Below are 22,637 nucleotides of genomic sequence, written 5' to 3' on the forward strand. Positions count from 1 at the left end.
AATAAACACATAAATGTTAAAGCATTTAAACAACTTAAACATCTATATTCACAAAGCTGGGGCCTAATTGAAAGGGAAAAGGAAGTTTGAGGGGTCAATCTGATTGATTTCTCTAATTATTTGGGCCACAGTAGAACAAAGAGAGACTTGGGGGATCAAAGTGCAATGTTTATGAAAACTTGCATGCATGCATACGGCACTTTCTTTGTTTCTGCTGATTTCTTCTTTCTGCAATTTTGCAGCTCATTCAGCCGAGATGTACTTGTACAGAGTAACCCAAAGGATCCAACAACTCAACTTGAATCAAACAACAAGATTTCTTACGTATCCTTTTAGCATGAACTAACCAGATTTCTTAAGCTTCTGCAACAAGATTTTAACCTTTGCCAAGAACTACTTCAATCCTTACCCACTGCTCAACAAACATAACCCAACAAAAAAAGGGTGAACAAATCCCAGCAAATAAACAAACTCGGAGAGGGCTGCTGCAAAAATGCTGCTGCAAACAGCTAAGAGCTTCGAGCTTAGCTTATTGCAACAGATTTCATGCGCAAGCTTAAGCGCAAAGCAAACTGATACAAAAAAGAAAAGTTTTCTGCAACTCTTCTTGAGTTCATCTCCAACGAGAGCATGCTTTTTGTTTTGTCAAAATTCAGGCCCAAGATATACGAAATATATGCTTCCAAACACACAATCTCAACATCTGAGCAAGCAACGGAAGAAACTTCAGAACAGAAAACGGAACATGCAACTCTCTCTAGCATCAAATCGTTTGCAAACTCATAAGAACAAACCACAAATTCGTCCAACTAAATACCACTAAACTCCATCCCATTTCCTCAACAATTTTCAGCAAAATCTATCTATCAAAAGATCCCAACAATAAGTGTCATACAATCTGTGAAAATAAGTTTGCATCAAGCCTAGCAAGTATCATAAAATGGGTTTGCTGTACCATAAGATCAAAACATTATTTTTTGAAGGAGCGAAACCCAGGTTAAATCATTCTTATCCTGGTATAAAAACATTAAACAACAATGCTTCCCATCAGAAATAAGGAACAAGTTCTAAAGAAACCATTGCTAGAAACGAAACGAATGGAAAAGGCAGCAAGAAGAAAGTAACAAAGGAATGGAAAAAGAATTCATTTTTGTGCATCCTATCCTCTCCTTTGGCCATGAAACAATGATGAAACCAGATTCATCGGAGTCCAAACCATGAAACCGAAATATTCGTAGCAAAACCCATGCAAACATTCATCCTCATTTTCACAGCATCCAACATCGGACAGATTCTTCATTTTTTTAAAAACCAAAACTAGAAAACTTGTCAATCAATATGCGAACAGACCCAAACCAAAGAAAAAAGAAAACAAGCCAGGCCAGGACTTCAATCAAATCGAAACTTCAGTCTTAGCCCAATCAGACGCAAGGTTGATGCATATTGGTTTAGCAGAGACCCAGAAAAATGAATCAAAAAAAAAACAAGTTTCAGCTTAGCATGTTGGGCTCCATTTAAAGACGGAAATGAGCAGAAAAAAAAAGGTGGAAAATTACTTGTTCCGCTGTCTTTAAACCTGTACCCTCAGCAACAGGTGCAGCGGTAGTAGAAGGAAGGCAGTAATAGCAACGGCAGCTCCACCATCACAGCCAATGTCGACGACAAGATCCTTGACGTTCCTCTTCTCACAGCGCTTGGCAAAGGCCAGTCGGATTCCACGATCGCCCTAGCATCCTTCACCAACGTAGTGATCTTCTCCGCAGTGACAGGGATGCCATTGTCATGAAGGGCCAGACAAGCGTAGCTGCAGGCGAGTTGTGAGATCGACCTTTTCACTTGAAGCCGACGGAAGTTTAGGTCTTGTGTGAATACCCTCTGATGCTGCGGCCGCTCTGCGTTTTTCCCTTCCAGATTTCCTTTTCTAAACCCTCGATTCTCTTTTCTTCTCATGCCCCTCAACCCTTTTCCAGCCGTCCCTTATCTCTTAGCCGTCATCCTCTCTTCACTCTCTCTCTGTCTCCCCAAAACTCAGCCACCTCCCCCCTCTATCTCTCAGCCCGTAAACCCTCCTATTGCTTTCCCTGGCCGTCCCCCTTTTTTGCGGCTCCTGTTTTCTTTTCCCTTTTTTCCCTGCCTGAAGCCCTTACGCCTTTTTTAGATTTGCAGCCGTCACTCCTCTCCCGTTTTTTTTAGATTTCAGCCGTCATTCCTCTACCACCCTTTATCTCTAAAACTCCCTCTTGCGGCTCTCGGCTTTTTTTTTCCTTGCGGCTGTTTTTCTCCTTTTATATCACCGAGCCTCCCTCTTAGCCCTTATCTGAATGGTTAGCAACCACCCCAAACCCCCATGCTCTTTCCTTAGCCATCCGATGGCTCTCATGCACGAAAACAGCTTTTCCCCCCTTTTTTTTTTAAACACTTAATTTAAATCACAATAAAAATAATAATAATTCAAACAAGCTTAAACTTAAATAAAATGTACAAAATTAATAACTAAAAGATAAAAAGCTACGATTTTCCTCTTTTTCTTTTCTTCTTTTTCCTTCTTTTTCCTTTTTCAATTTTTCATCATTTTTCATTTTTAAATAATGAAACTAAATCTGAAACAACTAAAACATATTTTTTGAACGCTTTTCTTTTTTTCTTCTTTTTTTTTAATGCTAAAATGTCTAAAAATGAGATTAGTAAAACCAAACTAAAATAAATATCAATAAAACTAATAATGAAAAAATAAAGTCAAAAATTTGGTGTCTATACAAAGCAACCAAGCGCTCTTAAAGTTCGGACAGCATTTCCCCTTACTCGGTTCCAAACGAGGTTTCCACTCACATACATCTTCTAACAAGCTCCAGTCTCCCACCATGGAACTCGCTAGTTGGGCCTTTCGACTTAAAACATTTGCTACAACATTGGCTTTTCCAGGATGATAATTAATGGTACAATCATAATCTTCTAAGAATTCCACCCACCGACGTTGTCTTAAATTTAGCTCCTTCTGAGAAAATAGATACTTAAGGCTCTTGTGATCCGTATACACTTCAAAGGTTACTCCATAGAGATAATGCCTCCATTTCTTCAAAGTGAACACAACAGTTGCAAGTTCCAAGTCATGAATTGGATAGTTCTGCTCATGAGATTTTAACTTCCGAGATGCATAGGCAATCACATTCCTATTTTGCATCAAAACACACCCTAATCCCTCTCTTGAGGCATTGGTATAAACTGTATAGCCATCTGTCCCGTTGGGCAAAACTAGCACTGGAGCCGTGGTCAATTGCCTTTTTAGTTCTTGGAAACCGTTCTCACACTTAATATCCCAAATGTACTTTCCTTGTTTCTTGGTCAAGTTAGTTAAGGGTCCCGCAATTTTCGAGAAGTTCTTTATAAATCGGTGGTAGTACCCTGCTAAACCTAGGAAGCTTCGCACCTCTGTGGGATTCTCTGGCCGCTTCCATTTGGCTACAGCTTCCACTTTCACCGGGTCTACAGCAAGCCCATCTTTTGAGATTATATGACCTAGGAACGCCACTTTTTCTAGCCCAAATTCACACTTACTAAATTTAGCAAACAGCTGGTGCTCTCTTAGGGTTTGCAATACTATCCTCAAGTGTTGCTCATGCTCCTCCCTTGACTTCGAATATACTAGGATATCATCAATGAACACCACCATAAATCTATCCAAGTAAGGTTTAAACACTCGATGCATTAAATCCATGAATGCCGCTGGAGCATTGGTTAAGCCAAAAGGCATTACCGGAAACTCAAAATGCCCATACCGAGTGTTAAACGCCGTTTTTGGTACATTTTCCTTTCTGATTCTCAACTGGTAGTATTCCTATCGAAGATCCAATTTCGAAAACCCCACAGCCCCTTGTAACTGATCAAACAACTCATCAATGTAGGGTAAAGGATATTTATTCCTAACAGTTACTGCATTCAATCCTCGATAGTCAAGGCACAATTTTAAACTCCCATCCTTCTTTTTAACAAATAGCACTGGAGCTCCCCACGGCGACTCGTTCATATATATGAACCCCCGTTCTAGCAAATCCTGCAATTGCACATTTAATTCCTTAAGCTCAGCAGGTGCCATACAATAAGGAGTTTTAGAGATGGGAGTAGTTCCGGGTACTAGATCAATCTTAAACAATCTCCCTTTCAGGTGGCAGTGACCCCAATTCCTCCAGAAATACGTCCGGGTATTCACTGATCACCGGCATGTCTTCCAACTTGATCTTTTCCCCCGGAGTGTTAACTAGAAAGGCTAGATAACCGCGTGCCCCCCGACTAAGCAATTTCCTAGCCCTTATTCCCGAAATAAGCGCAGATGAGGCTAACATACCCCTTACGTCTAACTTCAAAGTTGCCTCACCTGGTATGCAAAACTCTACTACCTTCATCCTACAATCTACCCGAGCATGGTAATGTGTGACAGCCCCACCTCCCCCTAAGGTGAACCAAATGGTTCGGCGGACTGCCTGCCCAGCTCTCGCCGGGACAACGGGGTCGAATCACTCCCACTTCTATAGCACGCGTGAAAGAAACCAAAGAAAACGAACGATTGGGAAACCTCCAAGTTAAATGTAACTTACCAACCTATAATATTGTAAAAATCCCTGCCAGATTTTTTTTCCCTTTTCACACTTGGATACTACACTCGTCCGAAACCTCAGTAATTTCATTAAACTCCAGGTAGCCATAAAGAATGAACACGTTCGAGTGGGGTAACACATGTACCTGATTAAACACTTATATATATATATAAATACATGATTGTAAATTTACAAATCAAAAGGGAGTTGTTGGATCGAACTACATTCAAGGTTTCTATCTATTGAGGAGCTATACAAAAGAATATATATCTAGCTCAACTCATGCTTCCAAACATCATTGTTCCCAAAAGATTTTCCTGTAAGGAAAACAAGGATAACAAAACGGGGTGAGCTATAAGCTCAATGAGGTACCAAAAATAATAATAGTTAAGGACCAAGGAACTTCATGCTCAATTAATCACATAGGTGTACCAAATAAGGAAATATGTAAACAACTTAGATAGAAAGGATACAGATGGCTCTCAGGAGCCAATTTCCCGTTGCAGTACTTGATCCGACTACGTTGACCCTCCGTCAACTTCCAACTAAAGAAAACCAGTCCAGTAGAACACCGCTTTAACGCCGAATCCCGTTCACCATTCATACCCCTTACCGGGCCCGAACGCCAAATAAAACAGGAATGGTAATACTCGAGTATACCGGAATCAAGAGTCTCAATACTCAAAGATTCCATAAAAACAGGCACCCACGGATTGTCAATTTTCTCGACCAAGCCCTTGCATGGCTCGATTTAATTAACTCCCCATGAGGTTGAGCTCAGGTTTAACAGGACGATCAAGTTTAACAGGACGATCGTGGACACACTTCCAAACGATCGTATAACAAGTGCAAGTAACAAGTTCAAGTACATAACAAGTACAAGTAATAGATTCCAGTTCGTTCAGTACAGGCAAGAGAATGAGTGTGATAAAGTACACCCTCGTCTCATACAAGATAAAATTCAGGAAAGATATTCAAATAACAAGTTGCAAGTACAGAAAACCAGTTTAGTAATATTCAGGGGAGTGGTGCACTCACCTGATCAAACAAGGATAATTTCAAAAGTTTCCTCCCCAAGTGTGGCTTCACCCGTCGTTACCTCCTAGAACAATCAAGGCAAACACTTAAGACTCGACTCCAAGACCGAGTATGGAATTCGCAAGTGAGACTCGGTTACGAGCCATATGCCCAGTCAAAAGAACCATTAATGCAAAGCAAAGAGGTGACCTCGGAGTGAAAAGGTAACAATTAGTTTTAAAAACATGAACAACCTCAAAGCCCTTCCTACAATGACTGACCGAATCCAAATTTGAAATAGATAATGAAAGGAAAACAGAATTTTTCTAGTTCCGCGTGACCTTATATAAAAAATCATAGCTCAAGTTTTGTAAGTCCAAAATTAATAAAAGTTATACCGTTGAAAAATACATTCAAAGGGCTATAACTTTCCAGAAAACACTATTGTAAGATTCAGAACGTAAGTCAGTCGAATTCAAGTCACAAGTTGCTGCTTTATCCATTGGAGGACAGAACAGGTACAAGATTTCAGTCAACTTTGAAAAATCACCATAAATTGGACAAATAGAAACAGGATCTGAAATTCAGACGGTTTATAGCCCATGAATCTAGTTTAAAACGCAACAAACGGAACTCAATTCCGACATTTCTACATCAAGATATAGCAAATCCCCCGAGACTGCACCGAAGCTCCTACTAACATTTGGACAGCACTTCCCCTTGTCTCTCTTTACTTTTCCAGCCATCAAGGCTTCTTTTGTTTTCCTCAATCACTCCCAAAGGCACACAGAAATTAAGTTCATTCAATAGCCATTCAGTAAGCTCCAAGTAGTACAAGTACAATTCAAGCTAGGAAAAAGTCCGGAAATGAAAGTTAAGTTCAAAACCAGAAAAACAGTTTTTGACATCATTTTACGGTAATGGCACCAAAGGCACTATGATTATCAGATGAAAGTGGAAGACCCACCGTTTCGAAGCTAAGAAACAGGGGTACAATGTTCCAGAAGGAAACTCTGTCCAGTTTCGAGTGAAAATAGGTCAAAAATGCAAGATACTACACTAGAACCGCAAAAACAGATTCACAAATCGCATTCCGCTGCAAATAGCATAAATCAGCCTACTTAAGTCCAAATCCAGTAATTCCAAAGCTGTCCGAAAGCTTAGAAACAGGGATACATTTCATCAGAAGACCTCAACAACCCATTCTGAAGCATTCCTAGCCAAAATTCCCAATTGCAGACGCAACTATCCAATTCGGGTAAAACCAGGGTAGCAAGGGTAATTTCGACTTTTCTCAAGCTACGCTACTCTGATTGACCTGAAATTTTGTAGGTACCCCTAAAATGTCATTCCCTACAACTTTTATGTTTTAATCCAAAGCCAATTCGGCCTCTAACCATGAGCTACAAAACCGGGCAGAATGAAGAACAATGAAACCCTAGTTTTTCAATTTTCTTTCAAAACAGAAATTGCTTGCAATTAATCACTTTTCCCACCTCCTAGCTTCATTACATACCAATTCCAATCATCATACATGCCCACATAATCATATTCATATGAAAACAGAAAAATCCCCAATAATTATAAAACTTCACCAATTCAACCAAAAATCAAGATTAATCCACAAACTTGCATCTCATACTATCACCAAGCATGAATTAAACATCATTAGAGGGAGGAAAGGAGTCCTTCACCACTCACCTTGGTAAAACAAGAGAGAGAGCAATTAACCACCTTAGCTTTCCAAACAACTTCACCAAAAACCTTACAAACACTAATTGAAGAGATTTTATGGAGTAATTACAAGATCAAACGGTTGGATTGTTGAATTTGAGCAAGATTAGAGCTAGGAATTTGGAGAGATTTTCTTTCTTTCTTGCTTGAGAGAGCCGACTTCAAGAGCTTGAAATAAGGGTGAATTTTGGTAATTTTTGTTTTATTGGTTTAGTTCGTCAACTGGTAAAAGAATGAATAGTGGTCATATTGCAAGGTTAAATCATATGGTGACACTTGTCACCCTATTTAATGCATCTCTATCTCTTTGTTTCCTCTCACATCAATCCAAATAACAATCTCTAATTATCTCTTAGCACCCGCTAAATTAATTTCAGTATCCAAAACTTAACCTAGTTGGCCGAATTTTTCCGAACTTTTCGCACTAGTGGGTCCCACGTCCGGTATACGCTCCAAAATTCTCATGAACTCATTTATACTAGAAAAATAACTTGAAAACTCTATTTACTCATAAAAATTATCTAGAAAATTTTTCTAATAAAGAAAATGCATAAAAGCCGTGCAATTAAATAAAGTAACGCCTAGAAAATACGAAAATTTACGGGCTCTCACACTCTCTCCCCCTTAAAAGAATTTCGTCCTCGAAATTCCTTATCATTGCCTTCTTCGGGATACAAAAATTTTACTACTTCCTTCTCGCAGCCAAATTGAGTATCATCCTTAGCTAACCAATCAGTATCCCGTCACTAGCCAAGCTCATTGAATTCTTCCTTCCCGACTTGCAAACAGTGAGCAAACGGTGGAATACCAGAATCTTACCTGCCACGTCCTCAAATGGGTCAGAGACTTGATGTTGTTCTAAGGAGTACACCCGAGCTGACACTTTCGATCCATTCTTTTCCCCCTTCGACTGGTCGGGGGTTGGTCATGGTTGACTGTTGCCTCCTACTCCCTTCTCGAGCTCGGCCTGGGCATTTTGCAATTTGATGATCTGCGCTCCCACAATGCAGACATTTTCTTCATTTCTTCCAGCAGACATCCTCTGTGTGATTTGGCTTCCCACAGTACCCGCAGGGACCACGAGAAGCGGAGACTGAGTCTCTTTGTAAGGCACCACTTGACAGTCTCGGTAATTGTACTCTCCCGTTTCCCCTTCCAATCTTAAGAGGTGTACCCTTATCCCCTTGCTCTGAGGTACTTCTAGGAAATCCCCTTTTCTTAACTTGAAAGTTTCTAACTTGAAATCTCGCGCTTTCAACTCGTTGATCTTTCTCTACCGCACCACTAAAGGTATTGAGTTGGGCGACAGCCAGGTCTTTCTGGATCTCAACGTTCAATCCTTGGACAAAACGCCTTATCCTCCTTTGCTCAGTCATGATTAGTTCAGGAGCGACGGTTTGGGTTACCTAGCGGAGTCTAATAAACTCATCTTCTTTCTTTTCCTGGATCAGGGGTGGAAAAAACTTCGTGTTGAACTCTCTCATAAAATTTACCCACGTCCTTGGGATTTGTTCTCTTTCCTATTTCATCCTTATGATGTTCCACCAAGATTGGGCCGCTCCCTCCAGTTGGAAACCTGTCGCTCCTCAGTGTAGTGCAGCGCGGCAAAGATATCAATCATCTTCTCTAACCACTTCTCGGCCACATCGGGGTCTGGTCCTCCAAGGAATTTCGGTGGCGAGAACTTCTGAAATCGTTCGAGGGCTCTATCTTTACCCTCTATATGATTACCAGGGTTCCCTTGCTGATTAATAGGATTTTGGCCTTGATGTCCTACCACGTGAGCCAAAAGGTCGGTCATACGTTGGATAGCGGCAGCCACCTGAATGTTAGGATCCATTCCAGGTTCAGGATTAGGTCCAGACATTGGTTCCCGATTTTCTCCTTCATTTGAGGCTCCACGCCCTCGACCCCGGCCACTACGAGTACCCTCCATTGACTTAACCGGTCTAGGGTCGAAGCACGAATCCAATATTAACACAAAAGTATACAAATACAGTGATAAAAGTAGGCCATATACATATATAATGTCTTTAGCAGATAAATCACACAGTAACAGTCAATCAGATTCAAACAAAAGAAATTGCATGGAAGTTATTAAGAGAATAATGCACTAACTAGGCCAATGGTACACAAGCAACTAACCAAAAACTTTCTATGAGAATAATACGATTTATACCCTAGGCAGGGTCAATCATCCTTAGTGAAACCCTAACACATCACATGACGTTCCATAGAATCAAATTCTAGCCCGCCCAAGTCATTACTAACCTAGGCGCTCAACTATTTAGTAGTCGGGTATAAGAATCCCAAAATAAGATAACTTCACAACTCGGGCTGGCCAGTCCCAAGAGTAATTCATCTACAATCGAGATTCTTACCTGACCTACAGATCTACTATCTCAAAGCCCCATGATAAAGGTTTATAACTTATAACACTTCACGATCCATAGCTTATGCTCAAAGAGCACTTATACATTCGTACACATTCACCGAATCGGGACCATAACACCACTTGGCCCAAGCTCACTCCGCGTAGAGACCACGCGAAGCAGCTCTGATACCACCTGTGACAGCCCCACCTCCCCCTAAGGCGAACCAAAGGGTTCGACGGACTGCCTGCCCAGCTCTCGCCGAGACTACGAGGTCGAATCACTCCCACTTCTATAGCACGCGTGAAAGAAACCAAAGAAAACGAACGATTGGGAAACCTCCAAGTTAAATGTAACTTACCAACCTATAATATTGTAAAAATCCCTGCCAGATTTTTTTTTTCCCTTTTCACACTTGGATACTACACTCGTCCGAAACCTCAGTAATTTCATTAAACTCCAGGTAGCCATAAAGAATGAACATGTTCGAGTGGGTTACACATGTACCTGATTAAACACTTATATACATATATATATATAAATACATGATTGCAAATTTACAAATCCAAAGGGAGTTGTTGGATCGAACTACATTCAAGGTTTCTATCTATTGAGGAGCTATACAAAAGAATATATATCTAGCTCAACTCATGCTTCCAAACATCATTGTTCCCAAAAGATTTTCCTGTAAGGAAAACAAGGATAACAAAACGGGGTGAGCTATAAGCTCAATGAGGTACCAAAAATAATAACAGTTAAGGACCAAGGAACTTCATGCTCAATTAATCACATAGGTGTACCAAATAAGGAAATATGTAAACAACTTAGATAGAAAGGATACAGATGGCTCTCAGGAGCCAATTTCCCGTTGCAGTACTTGATCCGACTACGTTGACCCTCCGTCAACTTCCAACTAAAGAAAACAGTCGAGTAGAACACCGCTTTAACGCCGAATCCCGTTCACCATTCATACCTCCTTACCGGGCCCGAACGCCAAATAAAACAGGAATGGTAATACTCGAGTATACCGGAATCAAGAGTCTCAATACTCAAAGATTCCATAAAAACAGGCACCCACGGATTGTCAATTTTCTCGACCAAGCCCTTGCATGGCTCGATTTAATTAACTCCCCATGAGATTAAGCTCAGGTTTAACAGGACGATCAAGTTTAACAGGACGATCGTGGACACACTTCCAAATGATCGTATAACAAGTGCAAGTAACAAGTTCAAGTACATAACAAGTACAAGTAATAGATTCCAGTTCGTTCAGTACAGGCAAGAGAACGAGTGTGATAAAGTACACCCTCGTCTCATACACGATAAAAGTCAGGAAAGATATTCAAATAACAAGTTGCAAGTACAGAAAACCAGTTTAGCAATAATTCAGGGGAGTGGTGCACTCACCTGATCAAACAAGGATAATTTCAAAAGTTTCCTTCCCAAATGTGGCTTCACTCGTCGTTACCTCCTGGAACAATCAAGGCAAACACTTAAGACTCGACTCCAAGACCGAGTATGGAATTCGCAAGTGAGACTCGGTTACGAGCCATATGCCCAGTCAAAAGAACCATTAATGCAAAGCAAAGAGGTGACCTCGGAGTGAAAAGGTAACAATTAGTTTTAAAAACATGAACAACCTCAAAGCCCTTCCTACAATGACTGACCGAATCCAAATTTGAAATAGATAATGAAAGCAAGATCAATACTAGGAAAACAGAATTTTTCCAGTTCCGTGCGACCTTATATAAAAAATCATAGCTCAAGTTTTGTAAGTCCCAAATTAATAAAAGTTATTCCGTTGAAAAATACATTCAAAGGGCTATAACTTTCCAGAAAACACTATTGTAAGATTCAGAACGTAAGTCAGTCGAATTCAAGTCACAAGTTGCTGCTTTATCCAGTGGAGGACAGAACAGGTACAAGATTTCAGTCAAATTTGAAAAATCACCATAAATTGGAAAAATAGAAACAGGATCTGAAATTCAGACGGTTTATAGCCCTATGAATCTAGTTTAAAATGCAAAAAACAGAACTCAATTCCGACATTTCTACATCAAGATATAGCAAATCCCCCGAGACTGCACCGAAGCTCCTACAAACATTTGGACAGCACTTCCCCTTGTCTCTCTTTACTTTTCCAGCCATCAAGGCTTCTTTTGTTTTCCTCAATCACTCCCAAAGGCACACACAAATTAAGTTCATTCAATAGCCATTCAGTAAGTTCCAAGTAGTACAAGTACAATTCAAGCTAGGAAAAAGTCCGGAAATGAAAGTTAAGCTCAAAACCAGAAAAACAGTTTTTGACATCATTTTGCGGTAATGGCACCAAAGGCACTACGATTATGAGATGAAGGTACAAGACCCACCATTTCGAAGCTAAGAAACAGGGCTACAATGTTCCAGAAGGTAACTCTATCCAGTTTCGAGTGAAAACAGGTAAAAAATGCAAGATACTACACTAGAACCGCAAAAACAGATTCACAAATCGCATTCTGCTGCAAATAGCATAAATCAGCCTACTTAAGTCCAAATCCAGTAATTCCAAAGCCGTCCGAAAGCTTAGAAACAGGGATACATTTCATCAAAAGACCTCAACAACCCATTCTGCATCATTCCTAGCCAAAATACCCAATTACAGATGCAACTATCCAATTCAGGTAAAACCAGGGCAGCAAGGGTAATTTCGACTTTTTTCAAGCTATGCTACTCTGATTGACCTGAAATTTTGTAGGCACCCCTAAAATGTCATTCCCTACAACTTTTATGCTTTAACCAAAAGCCAATTCGGCCTCTAACCATGAGCTACAAAACCGGGCAGAATGAAGAACAATGAAACCCTAGTTTTTCAATTTTCTTTCAAAACAGAAATTGCTTGCAATTAATCACTTTTCCCACCTCCTAGCTTCATTACATACCAATTCCAATCATCATACATGCCCACATAATCATATTCATATGAAAACAGAAAAATCCCCAATAATTATAAAACTTCACCAATTCAACCAAAAGTCAAGATTAATCCATAAACTTGCATCTCATACTATCACCAAGCATGAATTAAACATCATTAGAGGGAGGAAAGGAGTCCTTCACCACTCACCTTGGTAAAACAAGAGAGAGAGCAATTAACCACCTTAGCTTTCCAAACAACTTCACCAAACACCTTACAAACACTAATTGAAGAGGTTTTATGGAGTAATTGCAAGATCAAATGGTTGGATTGTTGAATTTGAGCAAGATTAGAGCTAGGAATTTGGAGAGATTTTCTTTCTTTCTTGCTTGAGAGAGCCGACTTCAAGAGCTTGAAATAAGGGTGAATTTTGGTAATTTTTTGTTTTATTGGTTTAGTTGGTCAAATGGTAAAAGAATGAATAGTGGTCATATTGCAAGGTTAAATCATATGGTGACACTTGTCACCCTATTTAATGCATCTCTATCTCTTTGTTTCCTCTCACATCAATCCAAATAACAATCTCTAATTATCTCTTAGCACCCGCTAAATTAATTCCAGTATCCAAAACTTAACCTAGTTGGCCGAATTTTTCCGAACTTTTCACACTAGTGGGTCCCACGTCCGGTATACGCTCCAAAATTCTCATGAACTCATTTATACTAGAAAAATAACTCGAAAACTCTATTTACTCATAAAAATTATCTAGAAAATTTTTCTAATAAAGAAAATGCATAAAAGGCATGCAATTAAATAAAGTAACGCCTAGAAAATACGAAAATTTACAGGCTCTCACATAATGAGCTAGCCAATCCATACCTAGAATGACATCATACCCCTTAATGGCTAGACTAATGATGTCTACCACCAATTTCCGCTCACCAATCCAAATGTCACAGTTTCTATATACCTCATTTGCAAGTAAGTTTTGATTACCCGTAGGTGTTCTTACTTCTAAGTCATAAGGTAGCTTTTCAACTTTCATGTCAATTCCTAGCATAAATGTAGGGTTAACGAAAGAATGAGTAGCACCGGGATCTATCAAAATTTTGGCTAACCGGTGAAAAATAGGGATCGTACCTTCTACTACCTCCGTTGGTTCAGGTACGGATTGTTGGTCCAGCGAATACACTCTAGCCGGTACCCTCGACCTGGTCTCTCCAACATTGGTCGGCTTTGGGTTTGACCTGGCAGTCGACTGAGTATCACCGATCAACGGGCAGTTGAGTATCTGGTGCTCCATACTTCCACATCTTAGGCACTTTCGAGCCTTTCTCCAGCACTCATCCTCGGTATGGTTCGGTTTTCCACAATATCCGCATGTTACTTGGGGAGTGGAGGTCTGGCCTCCCTGTGGAATTCCTCTACCTTGCCCCCTACCACTTTGGCCTCCCCTCTGGGCACCTCCTCTCTAAGCACCTCCCCTAGATGCACTCGAAAACCGTCCACCTCCAGCCCCATGACCGGACTTGGCAGGTGGCATGCTCCGATCACTCCGCACTGACCCTTGGCTTCCACTAGGTACCCCTTTCCGTTTAGTGTGAAAATTTCTCACATGTGCCCTGGCAGTCTCTATCCTTTGGACCTTCTCCAACATCTCCGTAAATGTATTAATTTGGGCTGCCGCCAAGGCCTTGAGCCCTTGCACGAATCTCCGTACTCTTCTTTGCTCCGTAGCGATCAGCTCAGGAGCAAATTTTGACAATTTCGTAAACTGAGTCTCATACTCAGCTACACTAGAAGTTCCCTATCGGAGCTAAATAAAATCGTCCTCTCGCTTCTCCTGGACGATAGGCGGAAGGTATTTCTCGTTAAACTCCCGTACAGAGTTTAACCATGTCCATGCAGTTCTTTCTCTCTCCCACTTGGCCCTAATTACATTCCACCAAGCCCTGGCTGGACCTTCAAACTGGAAAACAGCGAACTGCACTTGCCTCTCCTCTGTATAGTTTCAAGCGGCAAAGATGTTGATCATGGCCTCTAGCCATTTCTCAGCTCCCTCAGGGTTTGGTTCTCCCAAGAACTTGGGTGTAGAGAACTTCTAGCATCTCTCTAAGACCCTATCTTGTCCCATCTCGTGGTCCCTAGGTTGATTTACAGGGGCTTGTCCCTGTTGTTCCACTAAACGGGCTAGAATATTGGTCATTTGCTGGATGGTGGTTGCCACTTGATCTCCCCCTACAGGTTGTGGCTCAATCGTTGCCTCTCTCTCCACTCTCGATTCTTGCACCAGTTCCTGCGCTTGTCTACCCCCGCGGCCTTGACTAGGATCGCGTCCTCGGTTGGTTCCCCTGGCTTGACTTCTTCTACCCTCCATGTTTTAGATTTAACCAACTATGAATATATAACAAAGTAAGGTATGGCTCGTATAACGCATTACAAAAGGATAAATAGAGACACTAGAACACATGATAAACAAGTACTTTATATACATAGCAAACAAGTCACATATACATGCCAACCTAGGCAAGTCAAAGGCTATAATAGCCAAGGAACATAGAACAAAAGAAACCCTATTTACACCCACCGTGACACGTCAAAATAAAAAACAAAAGGAAACGTGTCGTCCTACTATATTCCTAACTATCCCACAAAAATCTCCTCAATCTGCAACCCTAAAATGTCGTCCAGCTAGACGCCGACCCAACCGACTTCGAGGATGCACTCGGCTCCTCCTCTGGGTCCTCCTCAGGATCCTCATCCGGATCCTCCTTAAGAGCACCAGGAACCTCAGGGGCTACAAGCGCTTGACCCTCCTCGGCCAAGTCCTATATCACATTCTCTACTAGTGCCTCGCACTCGGTCAGGATATGGCTGGTCCGGTCTCATATGTCCTCAACTACTCGCATAAGACGTCCAGTCATCGCCTAAGCCTGCTCGCGGAAAGCATCGGTCCACTATTGCTCCTCCAAAATCGAGGCCTCCAACTCTCGAATCCTAGCTCTCTGGACTCAGAGAGTAGCCTAGAGACGCTCAATCTCCGTCTGGCACCTACGATTGGCACTACCCAATCATCTCTGCTCGTCGTCTATTATGAGCACTACCTGATCAGGGTAGGAGTAGGTCTTCCAGCAGTCGCAGTGTCGGATCTTGCGCGCTGGGGACCACCGCTGCACTAGCCCACCGAGGCTCTCCTGGTACATGATCACGTGACAGACGGGCCGCGACAGACGGGCCCCTCCAGTTACGGCTCGTCAGTAGGAGCGTCAGAAGGTACGTTAGTAGGTATATCAGTAGGTACGGGCTGAGACGGCCCCGCATCCCCAGAAGCGTCAGTACCAGCCATCACCTAGGTTTGCAAGTAACATTGCAAAAGTAAGTACACAACACGTAGAAAATAAGGCTAAAGCTAAGCTCAAGAATAAAACCCTAGTCTATCGTATCAATCACTCAGTCTATCCAGATCAATTCACAACCTAGGCTCTGATAACACTTGTGACGACCCCACCTCCCCCTAAGGTGTACCAAAGGATTTGGCGGACCACCTGCCCAACTCTCGCCAGGACTCACTCACTCGTATCACGTGCATACATCCATGGACCAGAAATAATATCGCAACTCAAGCTTATAATTTACATGGATGTAAAATCAAGGTACAAAGCCCCAATATACCCAAACTAGTTCAAAGTATATACAATCCAAATACAAAACATTCTATTCGAGGATAGCGCGAGTACAAGTCAAAAGTCAAAACAACTAGACTACGCTAGTCTTTACACGTCTCATGCCTCGCTCGTACCCCTGTAAGGAAAACAAAACTAACGAAGTGAGCCAAAGCTTGGTGAAGTTCCAAATATCAAATTAGCCATCAAACAAAGTAATAACAGTGAAATAATGAAATAGCGAGCAAACAAGTCCAATCAAGGAGATAATACTTCAAGTAGTCAAGAAATATATGGATCATGTTCACATGTAAGGATACAGTGGTTCATGGCTCGGCTCCATCCCAACTTGATTAATTAGTAGTTGACACACCGTCAACTTTCAAGTAATAACTAGTCCAGAAATAATACCCCACTTCATGCAAGTCTCCGTCCACCACTCAACCCCCTTTTCCGGGCCCGTACGCCACACGAAACACGGGTGATAATACTCGAGTATACCGATTAGTCGAGGAGATAACACTTCACTCGACATTACTAGTTACCCTGGGTTTGTTATCTAATCGACCAAGCCCTTGCCGGCTCGATTTGATTAACTAGCCACGGGGTTTCTGGAATTCCAGGCAAGATACAAGTCATATGCACGTAGAGCAAGTCAAGTGAAATCGATAAACAAGAACAAATCTGGATAGGGCAAGTGCGATAAAGTACACCCTTGCCCTATCAAATCACTTTATATCATGTAATCACATTGGTCAAAGATAAATCACAAATATCAAGTTCAATCAGATATTTGGAAGCACTCACCAAAAGTAGTGCCTCTACTGTTCACGTCTGGAAAGTACTCCAGGTTTGGAGTCCAAATCTGCGATAAAACTTGACTTAAGAACTTTGAAAATCGACTAAGGTTCGAAACTTAGACGTTTCGTTCAACAAGAATCAAGAAATTGAAATTCACTTGGAGAATAGTCGTGAAACAGTTGCTCGCTTTTCAAACTGAAAAATTTTGTAACATGTTTACTTGGAAATAACTTTTGAGTCGAAAGTGCAAGGAAAACGGATTTATAGTGATTATTACCGCTTTTCCTAAGGGTACAAGTTCGGCTAGGTTCTAACATATAGCCCTCGATAAACCAGGTAACAAATATCCTAGATGGTTCAAGTGATATTCATTCATCAACTTTACCCAAGTCGCAAGTATATTTCTCTAGTCCTCGAGCGTAAATTTGGGCAGCATGCCCTTTGTATTTTCCTATTTCCAGCCATTAATGGCTTCATTTGTTTCCTCAATCAAACCCAAGTTTACACACAACACAAATTCATTTCGATAGCCGTTCCATAGGCTCAAGACAATACAAGGACAAAAATCAAACTAATAACAAGTGCGGAAATGAAACTTAACAAGAGATAGATTTGACGGGTTTTTACGGAATGGACACATCCAAGGCTACACTTATCGGATTGGGCTGCAACTTATACCGTTTCGAAGCTAAGACACGGGGCTGCAATTTTGATGAAGACCACTTAGTCCAAATTGTGACGGTCCCACCTCCCCCTAAGGCGAACCAGAGGGTTCGGCGGACCGCCTGCCCAGCTCTCGCCGGGACTCAGTCGATCCTTAATCAAGTCCGGAATATAACCAAAGGAATAATGTACAACAATCCAAAACTTAAGTGAAACTTATATATATATATCACTATCTCAAAAGGGAGTACAATCATCGAATATATAAAGGTTCTCAATTCTTCATACAACCAGCCTGTACCAAGCACTAGGGCGAGAACCATTACAAAAATAAAGAGTTAGACCAAAACAAAACTAAAGGGATGAGCTAAAATCTCAGTGAGGTTCCGAACACATAGGCAACAAGAAAATCAATGCATTCATTACATATAACCAATAATTTAAGATACAAACACAAATAAAGCAATAAACACATTCATGAAAAGGATACGGCTCATAGGGAGCCATATGTTCGTTCGTTCTCCTGACATTTTCCCCTTATTCCTCCAGTCATTTGCAAATGCATTTTGTATAAGTAAAATCCTTCGTTCATTCATTTTTTCATTCCTCTCATTCACCCCGTCCCTGGCTTTTGGCCAGGCTCCACCAACCTACAAGGTAATAATCGAGTATACCGAAACGTTCACCCAGGTCCCTAATCGCCCGACCGAGTCCGCTTCTGGCTCGAGATGACCGGTAACAAGGGCAATGGCCAATTCAACCCAAAAAGGCTTACATTCATGCGCAAGTAACCTGTCAATCGTTCAATCATTAAAATTTCACAATCATTTAAGCTAAGTGCGATAAAGTACACACTCGCCTCAAAAACTCGTTTTGACAATCATTGAAAGCACTTAACACATTATCAAGCAATAAGATCAAGCCAATAAGGCAAGGAAATATAACAAACAAGGAACACTCACCAAGAGTGAAGTCACAACTCACGCTGGGAATCGAAATCCGCGTCCTCGGTAAATCCTAGAAAACCAAGTTTTAAAAACTCTAAGTTTTCTATTCAAGTTCTAGGTTTATAACTATAAAGGGTTATCTAGTATATAACTAGTTTATCGTTTCAAAAGTAATTCAACAATTTACTTAAGATTAAAACTAGTAAAAGTGCTGAAATGCTTCGGGGAATTTCTTTTAAAATGGAATACTTTTCTTTTTAAAGATGTATCTAGAACTACTTTACTGGAATACGTTATCTTGTCGAGCCAGTTTTCCTCTAGTACAACTAGCCTGGAACAAATTTTAAGGAAAGAAAAGGAAATATAATAAAACTTAGGGTTTGAAAACTAGTGAGATCGTTTTCTAAAATACTAAGGCTAGTTTAAGCTAAAGGAAGAAATATCAAGTTGGCAAAGTTTAGAAAATCCCTACACAAGAATTTCTAACGTAACGTCCAAAACTAAATTTTAACGTTCAATACTAGGGCAAAGATCTATTTAAATAACTTGCGTAAAACTTTCTCAAGTTCACAGGACCAAAACGGATTTCTTACGATTCCGATTCACAAGCACATAATATTTCAGATTTGTCAATATAGCAAACTCATATTTCAAATAGAAATCTCACTAGGACTTGTCAATCTTTAGCCCTAGGTTTCAACATATTCATTTCTGATCAAAAATGAAACAAATGACCAAGGCTTCCTCAATCATTAGCTCTTGGTTTCCAACATTCTCATATCAGATCACAATTGAACAAAATAAATGCAAGGCCTCCAAGCAATTCCAACAGATAATTTCATCAAAACCGTAATGCTCGTAACATTTACTCAAATGACCAAGGGCGTCATCAATCATTAGCCCTTAGCATCCAACAATCATTTCTTATTGCAATATAGCCAACAATTCAAATGTTTCACTACTAAGTATCTTACAAGACTTAAAACAACACTTTTCAAGCATATCCAACCATTATATTCCAAGAAAAAGAAAAATCCAAAAACAACTACAAATTTCAGTTTCATTCCCTCGGCAATTCACAAGATTTTCCAGCACTTTGCCTCACCATTTTCAACAAAATTATCAATTGTATCAAAAGATTCACATCTACGCAGCTTACTAGGCTTAAAAAAAACGCACATTTCTCATGCATTTCTAAACCATTTAATTCCAAAGAAAAATTTCCAGAAGCAAGTGAAAATTTCCAGCTCCTCCTCTCGGTTTCCAAAATTTTCCAACAACTCATTAATCTTATGTCCAATTTTCCTTCAGCTAAAACACGGTATTAAGTACTCAAATTCAACATGTAAATTCTTAACTAACCAATTAACATTTCCAGTTCAAAATCATATGCAAACAACAACTATAATCATCTAAAATTTCCAACTCAGGTCTCTCGGATTACCAAAGAAAATTTCCAGCAGCTCATTAGTCTTAGGTCCAATTTTTCCTCGGCTAAATTAGTGTGTTAAGTACTCAAATCTGGCATGCAAACACTTAGCTAGCTAGTTAACATTTTTAGCTCAAAATCGGATTCGATTAACAACTACAAATATCCGAAAAATCCAGAAATTCATTCGGCTCTTCTCGGATGATCTTGCATGCAGCAGATTTTCTTGTTCATTTTTATTTCTTGCTTAACCGAGCTAATGAGCTGCATGCAAAGCTTAATCATCTTGTCTTAAGTTAGATAATCACATTTATAAGCTCAGATTGCCTCAGGGAAACAAAATTAAAGCTGCATTTCCATTTCAGCTTCTCGGTAAACCCATTCCTTCCAAATCAGATTTTTCTAATGCTTTGATTTCATCATCCGGAAGCATAAACTTCACATGCAGGCTCTTAAGCAGCTTCATCTAACCATAATTATCTGGCCTAAGTCTAGAATTTACCTCAGCTAGAAGCTCAGCTCATGCAACACACAAGCTGTCAATTCTTCTCTTCTCTCGGCTCGCGTAAGAACTGGAGGTGCTGGTCCTGGTTTTGGTCGCGGTGGTGGCAGCTGTAGTGGTGTTGGGGTTGGAAGATTATTGCACCTGGTTAAAGGTGCAGCAAGGGATGGAACTCACGCAGTGACTCTTTCTTTCCTCCCTCACACTCACGGACAGAACCAGGAATGTTGCAGCTCGCGGTTTCTCTCTTTTCTTTTTCTACTCTCGTATGTAGAATGTAGCTCTCTTTGGTCGATATTAATGAGGTGGAGAGGAATGTTGTAGTGGTCTGAGGTTTTAGGTGAAATGGAGGTGAGCCGTGGTAAGGAAGGTGGAGTGTTTGAGTAGAGACAAATGCATCCGGCAGCAATGAAATGTTTGGATTTGAAGGCTGGCCAATGCAGCTCGATGGTTGCATGGTTATTTCTTAGAGGGTGGAGGCTAAATTGGTCTTTCACATTTCCTCCTAATATCCACTTACGTCCTTGATTCTAACCCAATTCCAAAATTTATCCCCAAATGCAATTTGAATACCTACTAGAATACTAATCTCGCAAAATTCAATTATCAAGATTTTAACCTCCTAAGTGTACCCAATGTACTTGTAACGGTTTATCAAAAATATATCGATTCATCTTAATTCTAAGGTTCCTATTAACACTTAACGTTATTTCCAACGATTAGTTAACAAATTTGCACTTAAGAGGAGAAAATGAGAAGAAACAATAGACTAAGGAAATATGCAAATTCTAGGGTTCTTACACAAATTCCAGTGTAACCTAGTCAAATTCCCAATTCACAGAACCAAATTCCAACTAATTGGCTAGTTAACCATACCACCTTTAAATGGCCATATCTCAGGCTACCAAAGTCCGTTTAAGGCATTCTTGGAGGCGTTGAAAAGCTAAGATAGAGTAATAAAACTTTCATGTTTTGGCAAATGGCTAAATCAGCACAGATCATAGTGAATAGACACGGTCAAATGGATGAACTGTCTAAAATAGATCACTGGATGCATCCTAGGGCAGTGAGGGTATTTTGGTCTTTTCATAGGATACGTTACTCCGATTGGGCTGAAATTTTGTAGGAAACTATAAAACATCATTATATAAACCTTTTGTGTTTTATGCTAAGGCCAATTCAGTCCCTAACATACTCGAATAAAAACGGGCAGAAGTGAAACTACAATTTCCAGAAATATGAAATTTTACGGTTTCAAAGGGAAATCTCTTCATTTCTTGCGTCAATCACTACCACAACCTCTTATACAAGCTTAGATACAACATATATGATTCATACAGCAAGTATAGGTAGAAAATCATTCAAACCCTAACTCATTTTCTGTGACGCCCCCGCTTCTCCCAAGGGCGAACCCTAGGGTATCGGCGGGACGCCTGCCTAGCTCGCGCCAGGACTCGAAACACAAAACTAATAAAACTATATTAAACCAAAAGAGAACTGTTTAGAATATATACAACCACCAAAAGTTCTATTTACATCTTCAAAAGTATCGAGTCAAACCACTCTAATATACTATAACCACAACCAGCAGAAGATAGACCCTAAGGAGGGTCCTTATACAAACCACCAAAACAAAAACAAACATACTATATGTCCAACTATTACAATCAAACCTAACTATACTAGTGTACGTGCCAAAAGTCCCCCGCGTCGGCCCCTGCTAAGGAAAACAAAAGGAAAGGGGTAAGCTATATGCTTAGTAAGTAAGCAGGGGCGAAAGCATAAATTTCACGTAACAACAATTACACAGTAAGAGTAAAGCAAAAGCAGAAAAGTAACATCACATAATAAGGATACAGGTGGCTCCAAAGCCAATTCATGTGCCATGTATGATCTCCTGCCGACACTCCGTCGACTACAATTAATGGTCAGTAGAACTTCACTTGTACTCCCACCGTACACCTTATCACCCTCTCTGGCCAGGCACCTCACAAACTTGCTCGAGCGAATGAAATTGAGCTTGGT

The sequence above is a fragment of the Coffea arabica genome, chromosome 4c, assembly GCF_036785885.1.
Source record: "Coffea arabica cultivar ET-39 chromosome 4c, Coffea Arabica ET-39 HiFi, whole genome shotgun sequence".
Taxonomy (NCBI): domain Eukaryota; kingdom Viridiplantae; phylum Streptophyta; class Magnoliopsida; order Gentianales; family Rubiaceae; genus Coffea; species Coffea arabica.